This window comes from Vicugna pacos, unplaced genomic scaffold, assembly GCF_048564905.1.
Source record: "Vicugna pacos unplaced genomic scaffold, VicPac4 scaffold_19, whole genome shotgun sequence".
NCBI lineage: Eukaryota > Metazoa > Chordata > Mammalia > Artiodactyla > Camelidae > Vicugna > Vicugna pacos.
Window position 1 is genome coordinate 6795028 of NW_027328740.1, and position 23641 is coordinate 6818668.

Here is a 23641-nt window from a genome sequence, read left to right on the forward strand (position 1 = left end):
GTAGTTTTGTAGTGCCACCTTTAGGATTTCAATTTAAAGTATGTCATCAGCAAACAGATACTTTTACTCCAATTCTTAATTAGCTATATTATATTTACATTTAATTTGGAAAGCTATGGCTAGAATTTCCAATACTATACTGAATAAAAGTGGTAAGAGTCAACATTTTTGTCTTCTTCCTGCTCTTAAAGGAGATGATTTCAGCTTTTAATCAGTGAGTGTCATGTTATCTGTGTTCTTGTCATATATGACCTTAACTGTGATGAGGCATGTTTCCTCATGCCCAATTTGAGGAGATATATAATCATAAACATTTACTGATTTGTCAAAACATTTTTATGACTCTATTGATGTGACCATTTAATTTTTATTCTTCAATTTGTTACTGTGTTGTATCATATTGATTAATTTGTAGGTAATGTATCACTTTTGCATCCCTGGAATAAAAGGGACTTAATCATACTGTAAAATCCTTTTAATGTATTTTTTGATTTGCTAACATTTTAGTGATAATTTTTACATCTATGCTTATCAGTAATATTTAACCTGTAATTTTTGGAGGTATTTCTTCCAGTCTTAGTAATAGTGTGATACAGAAAGTTGGGGTAGGAAGCCTTCTTCCTCTGCAAATTTTTAAAATTCTCTGAGAAGTATAGGTGATAGCTCTTTTCTAAACATTTGGCAGAAGTCTCCTGTGAAGCTGTCTAGGCCTGTAATTTTGTTTCTTGGGGGATTTTGTTTAATTACTTATTCAACTTCATTAGTGTTAATCTGTTAATATTTTCTATTTCTCATTCAATCCTGCAGATTATGTCTTTCTCAGAAATTGTCCATTTCTTCTAGGGATTCCATTTTATTGACATAATTTGTTGTATCTTTTTATGATGCTTTGTATTTCTTTGATATAAGCTGTAAATTCTCATTTATTTCTGAGCTTATTAATCTGTACTCTTTTTTTACTCATGAATCTGGTTAAAGTTTATCAATTTTATTTATCTTTCAAAATCCATTATTTAGTTTGATTGAATGTTTCTATTTTTAATCATTATTTTGTTTATGTTCTGACCTTTCAGCTCTTTCCTTCTACTAACAAGTTTGTTTCTTATTTTGCTACATCTTTTGTTTATAAAATTATGTTATAAGGGAGAGATGTTTCTTATTTGTATAAGTGAGTTTATTTTGCTTTAAGCATCCCTATTAACACTGCTTTTGCTATACCCCATGGACTTTGTTTTTCTTGTCATTTTTCTTTATATATATTTCCTTTGATTTTTACAGCAATCCATTTGTTGTTTAATATTGTATGATTTATTCCACATATTTTACTATTTTTCTTATGTTTTTTCTTTTAGTAAATAACTATTCTCACAGAATCCATATGTTTCTTTACAAAACAATGAGAAAAATAATAAAATTAATACCAAAATTGGAAAGGCCCAAATTTTCTAAAATTAACTTTGAAAAATGAACAAAGCTGTGGGTATTAACATCCCTGGCTTTAGAACATACTACAAAACTACAGTAATATAACATCAAAGTGTATCACTAAAAGAGACACATAGATTAATTTAACAAAATAAAGATTCCAAAAATAAACTCACACATATGTTCAATTAGTCTACAATGTAGTAGGCAAGAGTATACAATGGAGAAAAGGCAGTCTCTTCAACAAGTAGTTCTGGGAAAATAGGACAGTACATGTGAAAGGAAGATTTATGAGCACTTCCTTCCATAGAATACAAAATAAGATAAAAATGGATTAATTTCCTAAATGTAAAACCTGAAAATATACAATTTCTGACCAAGAACATGAGGAGAACCTACTTTGAGATAAATGATAGCAATATTTATTTTTGATCTGTCCCCAAATTTAAAAAAAGGTAAAATTAACAATAATACTTTTTAGTTTACTGAGTAAAAATTAGATGTACTACATATACAGGGATTCTATTTCTTGTATAAATGTGAAATGCAAAGTCTTTTGTATAGCAAAGGAAACCTTCAACAAGACATATGACAACACACAGTATAGAAGGAAAAATTTCAGACATTGAGACCAAAAAGGTGTTAGAATCCATAATATATATGTAGAATATTAGACACAATATTTTATAACACAGACCCCAACTTTAAAACAGTTTAAGGATCTTCATGGAAACTTTTCACAAAGAGACATATGGAAGATTTTCATTCACATAAAAAGAAACATAACGCTGCTATTCATTAGGAAATCTTAAATCAAAACTAGAATGAAATATAATCTCACAGCAACCAAAATGGCTATTAAAAAAAGTCTTCAAATCACAAACGTTAATAAGAATGTCGATAAAAGGGAACCCTGGTACACTGTTGGTGGAAATATTAATTGATGCATGCACTATTATAAAAGTGTAAACAGTGCTAATGAAACTAAAAATAGAAGCATTATATGTTGCAGCAATTTCAGTTTTTGATATAAATCTGAAAAAAATGAAAACATTAACTTTAAAGGATATATTACCCACAAAGTTCATAACATCATCATTTATAATAGCCAAGGATAGATGAACAACTCAACTGCCCATCAACAGATGATGGGATGAAGTAGATGTGAGATATAGATAACATAATAAATAGTCATTGTCATATCAAAAAATAAATTTCTGCCATTTCGAACAATGTGACCTGACCCAGAGAGTGTTGCCCATAGGAAAATAAGTCATACAGATAAAGACACTCTACGTTATAACTTACATGAGGAAACTAAAGATAAAAGAGAAATAATCATAAAAAAACAGAAACAGAATCACATATATATGTGTAGTGTACCAAGTATTGGTTTCCATTGGGGACAGGGAAGAAGGATGGGGAAGACAGAAATATGCAAGCTACTAGTTATAAATTAGAGAAGCAGCAGGGCTATATTTACAGCACAGGGAAATATTTTTATAATTTAAATGATTATAAAGATATTATAGGCATATATTATAGTAAAATGTGCATGTATGTGGGAAAAACATTGAAGAAAACAACCCAGGAAAATCAAAATATTTTGTAGAACTCTGATATTAAGGGAGGTGATTTGTTCACTTTCTTTACTGTTCTTGTAATGTCCTTATTAGAATTTAAGATTTTAAATGAAAAAGTACAGACTTTAAAAAAAGTGACATAAGTTTAAATTATTTCTATCTCTACACTTAAATCTACAGTCAGTGAAACAATCACATCTCTACAAAAATAACTACAACACAAAACAATACTCCAGAACATATGTGTACAGCTGAAGTTTGGTGGGCTAAATCACATAACGGTTGCAGAACTGAGGGAAGAACCTGGTTGGTGCCTGCGACCAAGGCCCACTGAATAGGGTATCAGAGCCCACAGGTTCAGAGTGCCCAGTAGAAACAGAGTCCCAGTGGTTCACCAGCTTCAGCCACCAACTGCACCAGTACTCATGGTCACAAGTAACTAGAAGGGAATCACAATGCAGACAGAATTTCCATATTTTAGACACTCTGATATTCACGACATTCTCCCTACTCCCCATTTACAGTGGTGAAGAAAAGGTACCTTGCAACATTGGACATGGCAAAGGCAGTTGCCTGATTCCAAATACACTCCTGTCTTTACAACTTTCCTCAATGTATGCACTGAGTCTTAAGGGATATCAGATAAAAGGAAGGGTTTACCAGCTCAATGACAATAGTGGCATTAACTACCAGAGTTGTCTAAGAAGTGACAATGTAAGCAATCTTTTATCCAGACAGTAGCAACTAGAAAGTGCAATTTTGAAATATTATGAGAGGTAGCTCAGGTAAGTAAAACCAAATATTGTGCAATATTGCAAACACCAGAAAACAAAAGCAAGGACTCCAAATCCCAACCTGTTTTTTAGTGTCATCAAAGCAATAAATTACCAAGATCATGACCAATTACAGTAAAATTATAGGGCATGCACACACACAGATACACATGCACAGACACACATGCACAGGCACACGCACACACGCACGCACACACACACACACACAAAGTCAACCCTGTAGTAAACAAACTTAAAGTAATTTAATATTGCTGTATAACTAATACAGAATTCAAAGAGATGTCATACAGACACTCAATACAAAAAATAAAACAAAACTCAGAAAGCAGTTTAGTGAGCTCAGGAATAAAATAAATGGTGATAAGGGATACATTACCTAAGAGACTGAAACTATAAAATAACCAAATATTATTGGAGGACCAGATGAACTTAATAAGTGAGATGAAGAATGCAACAGAAATCACTGGAAGAAGACTGTCTTTGTGTAGGAGAGATTAGCAAACTCACTTATACAAAACGAGAAAAGATAGGAGAGGGCAGAGATACAAGATATTAAAAAGTGAGGAAATTCTACAATAGCCAACAAACTTCTTCAGGAAGTGCACATTAGTGTGAAATCCTGGATGGAGAAGAAATTTAGAAGGCAGATGATGGTTTATTTAAAGTAGTAATAGTTGATAACTTCCTGAATCTTGGTAAGGAACTGATATACAAGTCCGTGAGCCAGCAAAACACCAATAACTTTAAGACAAAGAGACCTCCTTCAAGACACGTCATATGCAAATTGGAAAGTCAATGACAGAGTAAAATTTTGAAGACTCAAAATTAGTTATGATACTCTACAAAGGAACCACCTTTAGGCTATCAGCAGGATTCTGAGCAGAAAATATCCGCCAAGGGTAATTAAAGTGCCATTTTCAAACTACTGAGATAAGAAACCTCTCACCCAAGAATACTCTACCTTGCATAGTTATCACTTAGATATAAAGTGATAATAAAGGCTTTACCAGACAAACAAACCTGAATGAGATTAAAAAACAAAACCGAGACACCTTAAAAGAGGTGCAGAAAAGAGCTATTCTAAGAAAAATATAATGGCAAATATATGCAAAACTTTGAACAAAATACTAAGCAGAGACCACGACAAATTTGCAACTGTTTCTTTGGGTATACTTTTATATGCTGCTATACTATATGGACTAAAGGGAGAAAAATAGGAAATTAGTTGCAATAAACATGTGTACATCAATTTGGTAACATTTTTACAAAATAAAAGAAATAATTTTAGTCAGTAATCATAAAAGGTAAAAAGTAAAAATAAAACAATATTAAAGGAAGATGCTATCAGCAGATAAAGCATAAATTACACATGAAATGTTTCATTTTTAATTGAAATACAGTAGATGTAGTATATTGTGTAGTTTCAGATGTACAACATAGTGATTCCAACGACTTTGTACATTATATTGCATTATAAATTATTACAATAATTTTAAAATAGAATTATTATATGTTATTGTGTATAATTCCCTCATCAATATAGATTATTCTTGTTGCTTCTCTCCTTTATTTATACTACTTTGTATCTGTTAATGTCCTACCATAATATTGTCTTTCCCTTCCCCTTTGGTAAACATAAATTTTTATCCATATCTTTCAGTCTGCTTTAGTCTTGTCTATCTAATCTCTCTATCTCTCTACCATGTCCCTATCTATCTATTTATCTATCTATCTATCTATCTATCTATCTATCTATCTATCTATTTATGTATATTTTTATCTATCTATCATGTGCCTATGTATCTATCCTTCTATGTATCTACTTATCTGTCATCTATCAATAGATATCTATAGATAGATGTACACAGATATTTGTTATTCTTTAGATTTCACATTTAAATTATATTATATAATTTTGTCTTTGTCTACGTTACTTCACAAAGCACAATATTTACTAGGTCCATTCATGATGCTGAAATAGCAATGTGTTATACTTTTTCATGGCTGAGTAATATTCCATTGCATATTTATAGAAACATCATATCTTCTTAAGTCCATAGTCTACTGTGGACTCTTGGATTGTTTCCCTGTCTTGCATATTATAACAGTGGTGTTGTGAACCTTGGTTCTTCTCAATTCAGTGTTATTCCCCAGATTTTTCCTAGGAGAGGTATTACTAGGTCATATGGTAGTTTTCTTTCTAAATTTTTAAGAAATTTGAATACTGTTTTCCATAGAAGTTGTACCAATTTACATTCTTACCAAAGTGTACAAGAGATTTGTTTCTCTACATCATCTCCATCATTTTCTATTTGTAGAATTTGTGATAATAACCATTTGACCAGTGTGAAGTGATACCTCATTGTGGTTTTGAATTGAAATTAACTAATTAGTAATGTTGAGAATTTTTATCACTTGCCTGTTACTCATCTGTATGTTTTCTTTGGAAAAATATTGTCAGGTACTCTGCTCTTTTTTTCATTGGGTTTTTGTTTTTCACCTTGAATTGTGTAACCTAAATCCATGTTACATCTTTTAACCTACATCTATTAACCCCTGGTCACTTGTATTGTTTGCAATTATGTTCTTCAATTACACAGGCAGGGTTTTAATTTCATTCATAGTGTCCTTATATGTGCAGAATATTTCAAGTGTATTTAGGTCCCACTTGCTTATTTTTACTTTAATTTCTTATGCCTTAGGAGACTGATATAAGAAAATATTCCTATGATATATATCCAATAGAGTATTACCTATATTCTCTTCTAGAATTTTTATATTATCAGGTCTTACATTTAGGTACTTAATACACTTGGAGTTTATTTTTGTATATGATTTCAGAGAATGCTCTAATTTCACTGTGCTACATGTAGATGTCGAGCTTTCCAAACACAATCCATTGACGAGACTGTCTTTTCTGCATTGTGTACTCTTGCCTCCTTTATCATTGATTCGTTGCTCGTAGGTGTGTGGATTTATTTCTAGGCTCTCTATCTGTTTTTATTGATTATATCTCTGTGCCAATGCCATGCTGTTTTTATTACTGAAGGTTTGTAGTATAGTAAGGCATCTGGGAGTTTTATACCTCCAGATTTGTTGTTTTTCTCAAGATCATTTTGACAATTTTTAATGGTTTCATGTAAAACTTAGAGTTATCTATTTTCTGATAATGTGGGAAATACTACAGCTCTGTAACAGGAATTGAATTAAATCTGTAGGTTTCTTTGCGTAGTATGGCCTTGTTAACAATATTAACTCCTTCAATCCAAGATCACAAGATATCTTTCCATTTCTTTGAATCATTTTTAATTTCTTTGTCAATGTTTTTTAATTTTCTGTGTGTAGATCTTTCATATATGTGGTTACATTTATTCCAAGATATTCGGGGTGATGGGATATTAAATAGTATTGCTTTCAACGTCCATTTTAGTGTATCTTATGATTAATGTGTATAAATGCAAGAGACTTATTTACATTAATCTTGTACACTGCTCCCTTGCTGAAATTATTTATTGTTCATATTAGTCTGTGTGGAGCCCTTAGGGCTCTATGTAGATTGTTATGTCATCAGTAATGGTGACAATTTTGCTTGTTCCTTTCAATTTTGCATTTCTTTTACTTCTTTTTCTTTCCTTTTCCTTTCTTCTTTTAATATGGAACAGAAGTGCTGTGAGTAGGAATCTTTGTCTTGTTCCTGAATTTACCAAGAAGGCATTCAGCTTTTCCCCAAAGTATTATAAATCATTGTTAATGGCCTTTAGTAAGTTGAGGGATTTTCCCATTGTACTCACTTTCATGAGAGTTCTGATCATGAATGTGTGTTGAATATTGTCTAATGCTTTTTCTGTGTGTATTGATATGGTCCTGTGAATTTTGTCCTTCCTTTATTAAATGTGTGTCATGCTGACTGACTTGTGTATGCTGAACCATCCTTGTGACTCTGGAAGGAATCCAACTGACCATCGTGTACAATCCTTTCTATGTATTGCTGGCTTAATTTGTTGATGTTTTTTGAGCATTTTTGATTGTATATTCATCAAGGATTTACATTTTTACATTTTCATTTACATTTTCATTTTTACATTTACATTTTCATTTTTTTTGGTTGTGTCTTTGGTTTGTAATCATGATTTTGGAGGCCTCATAGAATAAAATTGGGAATGTTCTTTCCTCCTACATATTTTGAAATACTTGAGATGAAAGAGGTTTTAGTTAAGAGATCCAAGCATTTTGTTCAAGGGGTGTTTTTAAAATTCTAGATGTTATTTAACTTATACTGATTGCTCTTTTCAAGTATTCTGTTTTCTCTTTATTCAGTGTTGGCAGGCTGTATGTTTGAATAAATTTGTAAATTTCTTTAAGATCTTCCAGTTGGTTGTCACGTAATTACTCACAGTGCTTTCATAATCTTTGCTTGCATTTATGTACTATCAGACATTATTTCTACTGTTTCATTTCTTATTTTGTTTGGGTCCACTATGTATTTGTTGATAAGCCTGGCTAAATGCTTATCAAATTGTTAATACTTTTAAGAAAAAAAAGCTGTTGATTTTATGATATTTAATTTATTTTTTAATTTTTATTTTATTTATTTTCCACCTAATCATTAAAGATTACTCATTGTACTGCCTTTGGGTTTTGTTTGTTCTTATTTCTAGTTATTTTGGGTGGTAAGCTTGGTTTATTGTGTGAGGTTTTTTTTTTTCCTTGTAGAAGTCCTGAATTGTTCTAAACTTTTCTCTTATTTTTGCATTTGCTGCATCACATACATGTGATGAAGCTGTGTTTTCATTGTAATTTGTCTCCAGGTATGATTTTATGACCTCTTTGATTTCATCTTTGACCTTGTATTAATTTTTTTTAAAGGATGTGGTTTAATCTGATGTTTGTGCTTTTCCTGTTCTTCTTTCTAGAGTTGATGCATAGTGTTTCTTAATTTTGTGTATGGAAAAATACTTGCTGTAATCTTTTTGTAAAGTTCCTGAGGCTCTTTTCATGACATAATATGTGGCTAATTCCTCAGATAACATCCTGTGCACACTTGAGAAGTTTATGTGTTCTGCTTTTCTGATTCTGTGTCCAATAGCTCAGTTTGGTTCAAATGATCTAATATGCCATTAAGACCTCTGTTTCCTTACAGATGTACTTTCTGGATGATATGACCATCAGAATTGTGAGGGGTTCAACTCATCTGCTATTATTGTTTTATAATAAATTAATTCCTTCATGTCTGCTAATATGTCTTTTTATATTTAGGATCTAAGGTGTTGTGTCCATATATAAATTAATGAGTATAATACTCTATTTTTATATTGATCTCTATTCTTTATATAATCTCATATTTATCTTTCATTGAGGCCCTTATTTTAAAATGTGTTTTGTATGAGTTGTGCAGTGCAATCTGAACTTTCTTGTAATTTCCATGAAATATCTTTTCCATCTATTTCCTGGCTGTGTTAATCTTCCAACATAAAGTGATACTTTTGGGGGGTAAGCCAAGATGGTGGAGCAGAAGGATGCTCGTAGCTCACCCTTTCCCACAAATGCACCTAGACTCACATCCACAGACCCACTCAGCTAACCAGAAAACGTGCAGAACTCTGATAGAACATTGTTCTCTTCAAAAGATAAAGATGCAAAAAAGCTGGTAGGAGAAAATGAAGAAAGAAAGAAGAAAAGGCAAAACATATTGGGATAGCTCCCACAGGGAGGGAGCAGCAAACAAGGACTGGCACTCATTCACTGTGTCTCCCCTCTTCAACTGAGAGTCTGGCAGGATGGAGTGGGAGGCTCCAAGGATTGGACCTCTACAGAGTATAAGTTGACTGACAGAACTGAGTTAAACAAGCACAGAGGATCCCTGTGACACCCAGCACAAGATGCATCCTGGCAGCTGGGGGCAGGGCCATGCTGCATGACCTGGGTGGAAGATGGGGATGGCTTCACTGAGGCAGCCCGGGGGAAAAAAGGGGGCTGTGTGCCATTGCTGTGGGTTCACAGGGCAGAACAACCTGGTCCCTCAATAAAACAACAAGGCAGACGTGCCCTGGGTGGAGAAAGCTACATTCCCTATCTCTGAAAATCCACAAAAGTTTCTATGTGAAGTGAGCTGGGGCTCAGACACAGCCACCATACCCTCTGGTGCTTTGCACCCAGACAGCAGCGAGAGGAAACCTGCATTCACCCCTAAGGTCTTAGCAGCCTCAAGTGCCACATGGGGACTTGTCTACAGCCTGAGGCAGATAAGAAACTTCTGTCCTATTTCCTCAGAGAGCTTGCTCCACCAAGATAAACAAGGAGCAGGATTTTGGCCCAGAACAGGGACAGGGCACAGGCAGTGGAGAAAATGTCACCCTCAGTTGGCTGGTTGCCCCCCATATTTTGGGCTGAAATGGAGCCACTGACCATGTGGCTTGGAGAGGGCATGATGCCCACTCCTGCTGGTCAGTATTAAACATCTGACTGCAGCATTGGTCAGGGCAGTGACAAGCCAGGACACAGTAAAGAGAGCTGCTCCAGAACCAGTGTTGGGAGTAGGAGTGATCTGCTTGCCTACAGGCCCACAGAGCAGCACAAATGAGGGCTCCAATGGAGGGCCTCTGGATAAAGCAAGCTGAGCTTCAAAAACAGGATGAATACAGAAAGACTTCACATTAAATTACACAGTCTCCAGGAGGACACAGGACACCCCCTTGTTTTAATCTGTTTTTACCTGTTCCAAATTATATTACCCCCTTAATTTTTACTTCTTAGGCAATTATATATACCTCCATTTTAATCCCTTTGAAATTTTTAAAAATATTTTTATTATTATTATTTTTCAAAACTTTGCTTCAACTTGCTCTTATATTATGCATTATACAATGTCTTCAAATATTTATTTCCTTTTCTTTAAATTTCTTTATTTCTGTCTCTCTTTTTTCTCTTTTCTAAGTTGTATTACTACATAAGCATTAGGTAGATAAACTCCTTTAGGACCACAGTAGATAAACTGATAATCCATAAACCATAGTGCCAGAGAGGTAGGAGCAAGAGGAAGAAGCAGAGAAACCATTCCCAAATAAAACAACAAGAGAAATCCCCTGAAAGAATGATCAGTGAAATGGACATCGATATACTACTAGATCAAGATTTCAAAAGAGAGTGATCAAATTACTGAAGGAAATAAAAGATAGTGTATAGAGATATAAAATATGATAAAAATGAAATGGAAGCAATAAAGAAGAGCCGAAAAGAATTGGTAAACACGTTGACTGAAATGAGTAATGATCTAAAGGCATAGCAAAGCTGACTAGACAATGCAGAGGAAATAATTAGTGACTTAGAAGACAGGACAATAGAAAGAACCCAATCAGAAGACCTACAAGAGAAACAATGAGAAACAAATGAAAAAAGCATAAGGGACCTATGGGATAATAGAAAGCATGCCAATCATAGCATGATAGAAATCCCAGAAAGGGAGGAAAGATCAAAGGTGATTGCAAAGATTTTGGTAGAAATCATGACTGAGAAATTCCCAAACTTAAAGAAGGAATCAGATATCTAAGTACAGGAACCTCAGAGTGTCCCAAACAGGAAGAACTCAAATAAACCCACACCAAGACATATAATTAAGATGGCCAGAGTCAAGGATAAAGAAATGATCCTAAAGGCAGCAAGAGAATAGCAGAGAGTGAGTTATAAGGGAATCCCCTTAGCCTCCCAGCTGATTTCACTACACAAATACTACAGGCCAGAAGGGTGTGGCAAGATATATTCAATGTTCTGAATGAAAAAAATGATATACACTAGGATACTTTAGCCAGCAAAACTATCTTTTATTGTCAAAGGAGACATAAAGAATTTCACAAAGAAAATGCTACAAGAGTTTAGCAACACTAGACCCATGCTAAAAGAAATATTGAAATGTCTACTCTAAAAAGAAAAGCAGCAGGATGCTACAGAAATGTGAAACTCACAGCTAGAATGGTGATGACTCATGAACTAAAAATAAAATAAACACAAAATTTTAAAACAAGACATACAAATAATTGAGAGTAAGAAATGGAGGAAGGAAAATAGAGATTTTTTTTTGGTCTTTCCTTTTAAAATATTTTGTTTTCAGTAGGATGGGTTTGAGATCATGTTACTATCAGTTCAATAAAAGCAGACAAAATAATGGTCTAATAGACTTATATAAAATGGTAATAACAAGACAAAACTTATTCACGAGTTGCTAAAACTTAAAAAATTTCATGATAATACAAAGGAAAGTGACCAAACCAAAAAAGTAAGATGAAATGAACAAAGAGGAAACACCAAATCAACTGCAAAGATTAGGTCAAAATGGTAATAAACACAATCATATCATCGATGATTGTAAATGTTAATGGACTTAATGCTCCAGTCAAAAGTCATTGAGTGGAAGGCTGGATAATAAAGCAAGAACCTTCAATATGCTGCATACAAGAGACCCACCTCAGGGAGAAAGACAAATATAGATTGAGAGTGAAAGGATGGAAAAGGGTATTCCATAAAAATGGAAAAGCCAAAAGAGGAGGTGTTGCAGTACTGATTTCAGACAAAAGAGTCTTTAAAACAAAGGCCATATAGAAGGATAAAGAAGGGTATTTTATAATGATTGAAGGAGTGATACAATATGAGGATAGCACACTCATTAATACATATGCACCAAATAGAGGAATACCTAAGTACATTAAATAATTACTAACAGATATAAAGGGGGATAGTAATGGGAATCAAATCATAGTTGGAGATTCAAACACTGCATTAACATCACTGGACAGATCATCAAGGCAGAAAATAAATTAGGCAAAAGAGAAGTTAAATAATACAATAGAAATATTACCCTTAGTGGATATTTCCAGAGCATGTCATCCCCCACAAAATAGTATATACATTCTTTTCATGTGCACATGGGATATTTTCCAGAATTCATGATATACCTGGGCACAAAAAAACCACAGCAATTTTAAGAAGATAGAAATTACCTCAAGCATCGTTACTGAACATAATGTCATGAAGCTAGGAATCAACAACAGAGAAACAAAGAAGAACAAAAGGAAAACATGGGGATTAAACAATATGCTATTAGAAACCAATTGATCAAAGAAGAAATTAAAGCTGAAAAGAAAAATTACCTTGAGACAAAAGAAAATGAAACAAAATCACACAAATTTTATCGGACACAACAAAAGCAGTGTTGAGAGGGGAGTTTATAGTGATAAAGGCATTCCTCAAAAAAGAACAAACACAAATAAGCAATTTAACACATCAGCAGAATGAACTAGAAAAAGAAGAACAAAAAACCCCAGAAGAAAGCAGAAGGAAGGAAATCATAAACATTGGGGAGGAAATGAATAAAATAGAGTTTAAAATGACCATAGATAAGAAATCAACCAAACAAAAGGCCGGTTTTTTGAAAAAGTAAGTAAAATCGACAAACCTCTGCCAAACCCAAAAAGAAGAAAAGAGAGATAGCACAAATTAGCAAAATAAGGAAGGAGAAAGGAAAATTACAACAAAAAAATAGAAATACAGAATATCATATGAGAATATACTTAAAAGTATATGGAAACAAACTGGATAATCTAGAGGAGATGGACAAGTTTCTGGAAACATACTTTCCACCAAGACTGAATCAAGAAGAAACTGACCTCTAGAATAAGCAGAGCACTAGAAATGAAATCAAAATAGCAATATAAATCCTACCTACAACTAACAGTCCAGGGATGGTCGGCCTCAATGTGGAATTCTACAAAACATTCATAGAAGAACTCAAACCATTCCTTCTCAAACTCTTCCAGAAGATTGAAAAGAAAGGAATACTCCCAAAGTCATTCTATGAAGCCACAATCACCCTGATACCACAACCAGGCAAAGACACTACCAAACAAGAGAATTATAGGCCATTATCACTGATGAACACAGACGCCAAAATACTTACCAAAATAGTAGAATATAGAATCCAACATCACAGAGAAAAGATTATATATCATGACCAATTGGGGATCATGCCAGGGACACAGGGGTGGTACAACTTATGCAAATCAATCACTGTAATACAGCACATCAACAAGAGAAAAGACCAAAACCGCATGATCTTCTCAATAGATGCAGGAACAGCATTTGATAAAATTCAACACACACGTATGATAAAAATTCTCACCAAAATGTGAATAGAGGCAACATAACTCAGCATCATGAAAGCTATAGGTAACAAACCTACAGCCAGCATAGTACTCAATGGTGAGAAATTCAAAATCTTCACACTAAAATTTGGGAGAAGACAAGCCCAATGCAAAAATGGTCAGAAGACATAAACAAGCAATTTTCTAAGGAAGACATTCAAATGATCAATGACACATCTGATAATGCTCAATATCACTGATTATCAGAGAAATGCAAATCAAAACTACAATGAGGTATCACCTCACACCAGTCAGAATGGCCATCATTCAAACATGCACAAATGACAAATGCTGGAGAGGCTGTGGAGAAAAGGGTACCGTCCTTCACTGCTGATGGCAATGCAGTTTGGTGCAGCCACTGTGGAAAACAGGATGGAGATTCCTCAAAAGTCTATGAATAAACATACCATATGACCCAGGAATCCCGCTCCTGGGCATAAATCCAGAAGGAACCCTATTTCTGGGTGACACCAGCACCCAAATATTCTTAGCCAGCATTATTTACAATAGGCAAGACATGGAAACACATTAAATGTCCATCAACAGTTGACTGGATAAAGAAGAGGTGGTATATTTATACAATGGAATACTGGTCAGCCATATAAACTGACAACATAGCGCCATTATCAACAACAAAGATGCTCCTGGAGATAATCAGTCTAAGTGAAGTAAGCCAGAAAGTGAAAGAAAAATACAATATGAAATGGCTCATTTGTAGAATCTAAATACAAAACAAAACAAAACAAAAAAAGCACAAATACAAAACAGAAATAGACTTGCACACATAGAATGCAAAGTATTGGATGCCTAGGGGGTGGGGGTGTGAAGGGATAGACCTGGAGGTCTAAATTGCAGAATAGATAAACAGGATTATACTTTATAGCACAGGGAAATATTAAAAGATCTTATGGCAGCTCACAGAGGAAAAAATGGGACAATAAATGTATATATGTTCATTGCAACAAAAAAATTGAGCTCTATGCTGGAATTGGAGACAACTTTGAAAATGAAAGTAAATCAAAAATAAAAAACCTGAAACAAGAAAAAAAATGAACTTATGAATTAGAAATATAAATATACATTAGAGAGAAAAAGAAAACTATGCAAAAGAGCAGTAAAAGCAAAGAATTTTTTTACGTTTTCATCTTAACATAAGCAAAATCAAAAAACCTCTAGGTAGGTGCATCATGAAGGTAAGAGAGATGCTCCAAAGAAATAAAGTAAGAAATAAAAGGATACAAATAATAATTGTTACCTCAGATATGCTAATAAGGGATCATTTTGTCAAAACTTACTTGCCAAAAAACTGGACAAATTAGAAGAAATAGACAATTGTCTAGAAAGAGACAGAGATGAGGAGAAACAAATAATTTGAACAAACTGATTACTAGAAAATAGATAGAATCTGCACTTAAATAAATAGTTAAATATAAGAGCAGATTTTAACAACTCCCTTGGATAACTGTACAAAAATACAAATCAGAACTTATACTCTTCAAAGTATTCAAAAATATTGAAGTTGTGGGAAACTCCCAAATTAATTCTATGAAGCTTTAATCACCCTGATAGCAAAGCCAACAAACAAAGTACAGGCAAAGGGAACTTCAAGCCAATAAATTTGATAGATTTAAATGAAAAATTCTAAAAAATATTATTACCAAATTAAATCCAGCAATACCTAAAATGAATCATACACCATGATCAACTTGGATTCATTGCAGGGTCACAAGAGAGGTTCAACATACACAAATCAATAAGTTTGATACACCACATTAACAAAAGGAAAAGAGAAAACAACATGGTCTTCCCAATAAATCCATAAAAAGTATTTCACAAAATTCAACATTTATTCATTAAAACAGCAAGAACAGCAACATGAACAACAACAACAACAGCAACAACAAGAGAAACTTCTTACCAAAGTAGGATTCAGGAAATATATCTTAACATAACTAAAGTCTTTAATTACACACCAACAGACAAAATAATATGCAAAAGTGAAAAACTGAAAGCCAAATTAAGGAATAAGACTAGGATGCCAAATCTCCACATTTCTATTAAACACAGTACGGAAAGCCCTAGCAACATCAATCGTACAAGAAAAAAAGTTATGCAACTTGGATTGAATGAAGTAAAACTGTTATTATTTTAATGAATTGATAATCTATATAGAGATCCCCAAAGATTCTCCCCAACTGAACAGCTAAAACTAAAAAAGACATTAAGCAAAGTAGCATGATTCATGATTAATATACAAAAAGCCACATTTCTTTACACTAACAATGAAATATTCCATAATTTTAAAAAATCCATATGAAATTAGATCAAAAAATAATTAACCTATGAAAAAACCATGATAATAAAATCAGAAGGACACTGATAAAGAAATTTGAAGATGATGCAAAGAAATGGAAAGAAATCACAAGGTCTTAGTTTAGAGGAATTAATATTGTTAAAATATGCATGCAAAAAAATATGTATACAGATATATATTGATTCAGATTGAACTACATGATATTTTCCACAAAACTAAAAACAGTCCTAAGATTTGTATGGAACTTCAAAAGAACCAGACCTTCAAAAGAAACAATGAGGAAAAAGAACAAAGTTGGAGGAATAACCAATAATCCTCCCAGAACTCAGACTGTATTACAAAAATACAGTAATCAAAACAGAACGATGCTGGAAAACAAACAAACATCTATAACCCTGGAACAGAACACAGAGGTAGAAATAAAACATCACACCTATGGTCAACTAAACTATGACAAAGGAAGCAAAAATATACAATGCCTTAAAGGCAGTCTTCAGCAAATGATTTTGAGAAAGCTAGACAGCTACATGTAAATCAATTAAATTAGAACACTCCCTCACACTGTATAAAAATAAACTGTAAATGTTTTAAATATCTGAATCTAATACATGACACAATAAAACTCGTGGAAACTAACATAGGCCAAACAAGACAAAAATTGTAGCAAAATTTTCTTATGTCACAATCCCAAGCTGAAAAAAATAAAATCAAAACAAACAAAAAGGTCCTAATTAAATATAAAACTTCTACACAGCAAAATAAACAAAATGAAAAGATGAACATCCAAATAGGAGAAAATATTAGGAAACAATGCAATTAACAAGAGGCTAATTTCTAAAATGCACAAAACGTTCATACAACTCCGTTTAAAATATCTACAAGCAACTCAGCCAGAAAATGAGCAAAAGGCAATTCTTTAAAACAGACACACAGATGACAAACAGGAACATAAAAACGTTCTCACATTGCTAATCATTATACAAAGGCAAGACAAAAATAAAATAATGCTTTACCTCACACTACTGAGAAGCGCTGTCATCAAAATGTCAACAAATAATAAAGACTGGGGAGGTTGTGGAGAAAAAGGGACTCTTCTATGCTGTTGGTGGGAATAAAAATTGGTGAAAACACTTTGGAAATGGTATGGAAGTTCCTTTAAATAATAAAAATAGAACTATCATGAACCAGCAATACCACTTCTGGGCATATAATACATAAAACCTGAAAACAAAGAATCATACGGTAATATATAAGAAGTACACTCTGATATTGGACTTAACTTCATTCTACATATGTCTCCTCTGGCAAGGGAAGCAGAAGCAAATTTAACAAAATATGATTGTATCACTCAAAGTAGAAATACACTGCAGTAGAAATGATAAATAAAATGAAAAGTCAATCAACACAATGGGAGAATATATTTTCAAGTGATATTTTCCAATCAAGTGTTAATATCCCAAATATATGGCAAACTCTTACCCCAAAACAACAACAAAAAAGACAAAATAATCCAATTTAAAAAAATGTCCGTAGAAACTGAATAGATAGATCTGAATCAATTTTCTTTAGAAAACATACTGTTGGCTAAATGACACATTAAAATATGTTCAGAGTTACAAATTATTAGGAAAGTCATAAACCAAAAACAAGACAAGATCTCACACTTGTCACAAGGCTCTCATCAAAAAGAAAAGCAATAGATGTTGGTGAGATTGTGGAGAAAAAGGAAAACCGTTTACACTTTTGATAGGAATGCAAAGTATTGATACCATTGCGTATATACATCAGATTTTCCTCATCCATTTTTCTGTCAAGGGATGTTGGGTTTGTAGGCCCCTGTCTGAAGGCTCTAGAGAATAAGCCCATGGGCTGAACTGATAATCAACCTGTGAGGAATGTCACATATCCAGGCTGGATAAGAAATGGCCTACTCAATGTATCCAGTATGGGTTTCTGGATAGCCTATGCTGGGTAAGATCTTCAAAGGAGGACATCCTGAGACAGGCCCAGCAGGCTGGATTAGAGATGGCCTACTTAATGAAGTTCTGTGATGAACTTTAAAACAATCCTTGATCATTTAACATCCTGCGCCTACTGCAGGAACATGGGAACATAAATAGCTTAAGATTATTAACATTGTTATAACTTAGATAATATGTGAGGCATTGTGCATGTCCTATATAAACCCTTCTTCTAAGAATCAATAAACAGAGAACTGCTCCACTTCTGTCCACACAGTGTTTGTGTGTATATGATATCGTGCTACTGACTGTTAATTTAATTTGTTAGAATTATGTTAAAAGGATGTTGCATTATATACAATGCTCTTTCTGCACCTATTGAGATGATTATTTGAGTTTTATTTCTCATTCTATTAGTGTGGCATTTCACCTTTATTTATTTGAATATTTTGAAGTAACCTTAAACCCAGGGATAAATCCCTTTACTCATGTATGTGTATGATACATTAAATGTTTTTTTGAATTTATTTTGCTTGTGTTTTGTTGAGAATTTTGGCACATATGTTCATCAGGGATAATATTCTATATTTTGGGTATAATGTCCTTTCTAGCATTGTTATGCAAATAAAGATGGCATCATAAAACAAGTTTGGAATCTTTCACCCCCTTCAAATTCTTGGAAGATTTGCTGAAGAATTGGTGAAAAATTTTCTTCAAGTGCATGACAGAATTCACCATTAAAGTCGTCTTGTAAATATTTTCTGGTTTGGGAGGTTTGGATTATTGATTTACTCATACGCACCTTTGCTCTATTTAACTTTCTAATTTCTTCTTGATGCATTATTGGAAGATATATGTTTCTGGGAATTTGTCTTTTGTTCTAGGTCATTCAAATCATTGATTACTGGTAATTTCTTATTATTTTTGCATCTCTACAACATCAGTGGTAATATCTATTCTTTTATTTCTAATTTTATTTGAGTCTTTATTTTCTTAGCCAACCTAAAAATTTGTCCACTTCATGTTTAAAAGAAACAGACTTAGATTTTTTTTATCTTTTCAATTGTATATCTTGTTATTTACCTTCCTCCCATTCATTCAATTTTCTTCTTTATTCTTTCTGATTTCTCCAAGATTTTTGATGTGTAAATATATGTAGTGTGAATCTTTGTATTTCATTTATTATTAAACATTTTTATTTATTTATTATTCATTTATGTATTTATTTATTTACATATTTATTGATTTATTTATAATTGAAGTACTGCAATTTAAGGTGTGTCAGTCTGTTGTGTATATCACAGTGTCCCAATTCATGTATATATTTGTGTGCCTATTAAAGTAAACTTCATGATATTTCACATACTGCCCTGTGTCAAACAAAAGAAATTTTGAAAACAACTATTTGTATATATAGTGGATAACATTTATAAATCTACAGCTCCCAAATATATCCTCTCAGAGCCCATTTCCGCATTAAGCATAAAATTGGTTAGTAGATCTGCAAGTGTGTTTCAGTTTTGTAGATGAAATCATAGTGTTCTCATTCCAATTTTTTTAAGTCTCCACATATGTCTTGTCATGTATTATTTTTATTTCTCTTTCTGGCTTACTTCAATTAGAATGACAATTTTTGGGGATATCCATTTTGCTGCAAATATCATTGTTTTATCATTTTTTATTGCAGAATATTATTCCATTGTGTAAATACGGCATAGCTTCTGAATACTGTCATCTGTTGTTGGAGAATTAGGTTACTTCCAAGACGTGGCTGTTGTATATATCACTGATAAGAACATTCTGGTGCAGGTGTCTTTTTGAATTAGGGTATACTTTGATGTATACCAAGAAGTGGGATTGCTGGATCATATATTAAGTCTAATTTTATACTTTAGATGAATCCGCATTCTGGTTTCCACAGTGACTGCACCAAACTACATTCCTACCAACAGTGTAGGAGGGTTCCCTTTCTCCACAGCTTCCCCAGCATTTATTGTTTGTGGAGTTTTGAATGATGGCCATTGTGACTATTGTGAGGTGATACTTCATTATCATTTTGAATTGCCCTTCCCTGATAATGATAGTGAGCAATTTTTTTTCATAAATCTATGTGGCATTTGTATGTCTCTTTTGGAGAATTGCTTGTTTAAGGGCTTCTGCCCATTTTCAGGTAGGGTTTCTTGTATTTTTTTATTATTATTATTAGGTTGTATGAAGTCTTTATATTTTAGAAATTAACACTTTGTCAGTTGCATCACTTCTAAATATTTTCTTTAATCCTGTAGGTTGTCATATTGCTTTGTTTATGGTTCCTTTTGCTGTGCAAATCTTATAAGTTTAATAAGATCTCATTTATTAATTTTGCTCTTACATCTATTACATAGGTAGCCTGTTCTAGGAGATCATTTGTGAGATTTATCTCAGATTGTTTTTCCTATATTTTCTTCTAGGAGACTTACTGTATTTTGCCTTATATTTAAATATTCAAGCCATTTTGAGTTTATTCTTTTCTATGGAGTGAAGGAGTGTTCTAAATCCATTGCTCTGCATGCTGCTATCCAGTTTTCCCAACACCAGTTGGTGAAAAGATCGTCTTTTCTCTGTCAAATTCTTGGCTACTCTGTCAAAGATTAATTGAACATAGGCCTTTAGATTTATTCCTAGGCCCTCTATTCTGTTCCATTTGTCCATATGCCTGTTTCTGTACCAATATCATGTTATTTTGATTATTGAAGCTCTGCAATAATTTATGGAGACATTGTGGTTTATTCCTCCAGCCACTTTTATTTCCTTGAATATTGATTTATGAATTATGGATCTTTTATGACTCTGCAAATCTTAGGATCGTTTGTTAAAGTCCAAAAAAGAAATGTTTTGCATAACTTGGCTGGAAATCACATTAAGTCTTTGGATTTCTTTCAGCAGTATAGCCTTTTTAACCATATTGTTTCTTCCATTACAAGACCATTGGGTATCTTTTCAATTCTTCAAATCTTTTTTGATTTCCTTAATCAATGTTTTCTAGTTCTTCATGTATAAGTCATTCACCTCCTTGGTCAGATATACTCTTAAGCATTTTATAGTTTTGGATGCAGTTGTAAAAGCGGTTGCTTCTATATTTAGTTCTCCTGTTGATTAAAAGTTAGTGTAAAAAAATGCAATTGGTTTTTGCACATTTCTCTTGGTACCTTGCCCAGTTCCTTTTTCAGCCTAATTTTTTATGAAGCTTTTACAGTTTTCTATATATAGTGTCATGTCTGCATATCATGACATTTTACACCTTCTATTCCATTCTAAATATTTTATTTTTTTTCTTGCCTGATCATTGTGGCTAGGACTTCCGAGACTATATTGAATTGAAATTGTGAGAATGGGCAACCTTGTCTTGTCTCAGGTTTTTATGGGAAGGGTTCCAGTTTTTCACCATTGAGTATTTTGCTGGATGTATGTTTGTCATGAATAGCTTTCATAATGTTGAGATATGGTCCCTCTATGCCCACTGTGTTAAGAACTTTTATTTCAAATAGGTGTTAAATTTTATCAAATGCTTTCTCTGCATCTACCAAGATGATCATGTGGTGTTGTGACCTCTCTGTTGTTGATATGGTGTATCAAAATTGATTGATTTATTTGCATATGTTAAACCATCCTTGTGTTGCTGGGATGAACCTAAGTTGACCATGGTGCATGATCTTTTTATACATGCTGTTGGATTCTGTTTGTTGATAATTTCTTAAGGACATTTACATCTATGTTTATCAATGATATTGGCATATAGTTTTCTTTGAGGTAGTGTCTTTATCTGGTTTTGATATCAGGTTGATGTTGTGTGAGTTTGGGAGTACTTTCTCCATATCAATCTTTTGGAAGAGATTGAGGAAGACTGGGATGGATTTTTCTTTGTATGATTGGTCAAAGACCCCAGGGAAGCTATTTGGTTCTGAATTTTTGTTTGCAGAAATTTTTTATTTTATTGATAATCATATTCCATTTCTGGTGATCTATCTGTTCAAATGGTCAATTTCTTCTCGATGCAGTAATGGTGGGCTAATATTTCCAGAAACTTCTCCATGTCTCCTTGGTTACTCTGTTTGTTTCCAAGCAGTTGCTCATGGTATTCCCTTATGATATTATGCAAATTTGTTGTACTCTTGTAGTTTCTCCATTTTCATTTCTTATGTTATTTGTGTTCTTTCTCTTTTCTTGTTTGTGAGCCATTCCAGAGCTTTGTCAATTATGTTTACTATTTCAAAAAAGAGTTTGATTGATTTTTTCTATTTTTTAATCTCTATTTCAAATTTTCTTCCTTGATATTTATTATTTCCCTCTTTCTGCTGACTTTTGGTTTAGTTTGCTCTTTTTTTCATGATTAGTTTACAAAGAACGTTAGATTATTTATTTGGAATTGCTCTTCTTCTTTAAGGAGGGCCTTGTCAATATGAACTTCCCTCTTAAGCCTGCTTTAACTGTATTCCATAGACTTTGTGTAGTGTTTTGTCATATTTCTCAAGATATTTTTTAATTTCTTCTTTTAAATCTTCACCTCCCCCACTTGTTATAGCACCATGGTTTTTAATGAACATGCTGTCATTTTTTCTCTCTGTTTTGATGTGATTGATTTTTAGTTTCATGTTATTTTTCTCAGAAAAGATGCTTGAAATAAGTTTTATCTTCTTAAATTTGTTGAGGCTTCTTCTGTGCATGAGTACATAAACTTTCCTAGAAAATGTCCCATGTGAACTGGAAAAGAATGTATATTCTTTTTTGGGGAAAAGTACTGTTTTGAAAATATCAACCAAATCCAATTATTTTATCGTATATTTTAGTATCTTTTTTTCCCTTATTAATTTACTGCCTGAAAGACCAGTCTAGTGATGGTAATGCGGACTTATAGTCTCCTATTGTGATTGTGTTCCCATCAATTTCACCCTTTTTATCTATTAGTATTTGATTTATGTGTTTATGTGCTCCTATATTGAGTGAATATATCTTAATGAGTATAATACTCTCATTTTGTATTGTTCATTTAATCATTATATCATATCCTTGTTTATCTTTCTCTATGGCCTTTGTTGTAAAGCCTATTTCGTGTGAAGTCAGTACTGCTAGTCCTGATTTCTTCTCATGTCCATTTGCATGGAATATATTTTTCCATCTTCTGATTTTCAATTGATGTGTGTCCCTCTTACTAAAGTGGTTCTCTTGTATGCTTCATAATGTAGGGTCTTGTTATATTATCCCATCTGACAATATATAACTTTTGATTGAAGCACAAGGTCCATTAAAATTTGTGATAATTATTGATAGACTGGTGTTTATTTCCATTTTGAACTTTATTTTCCAGTTGATTTGTTATTTCATTTTTGTTCATTTC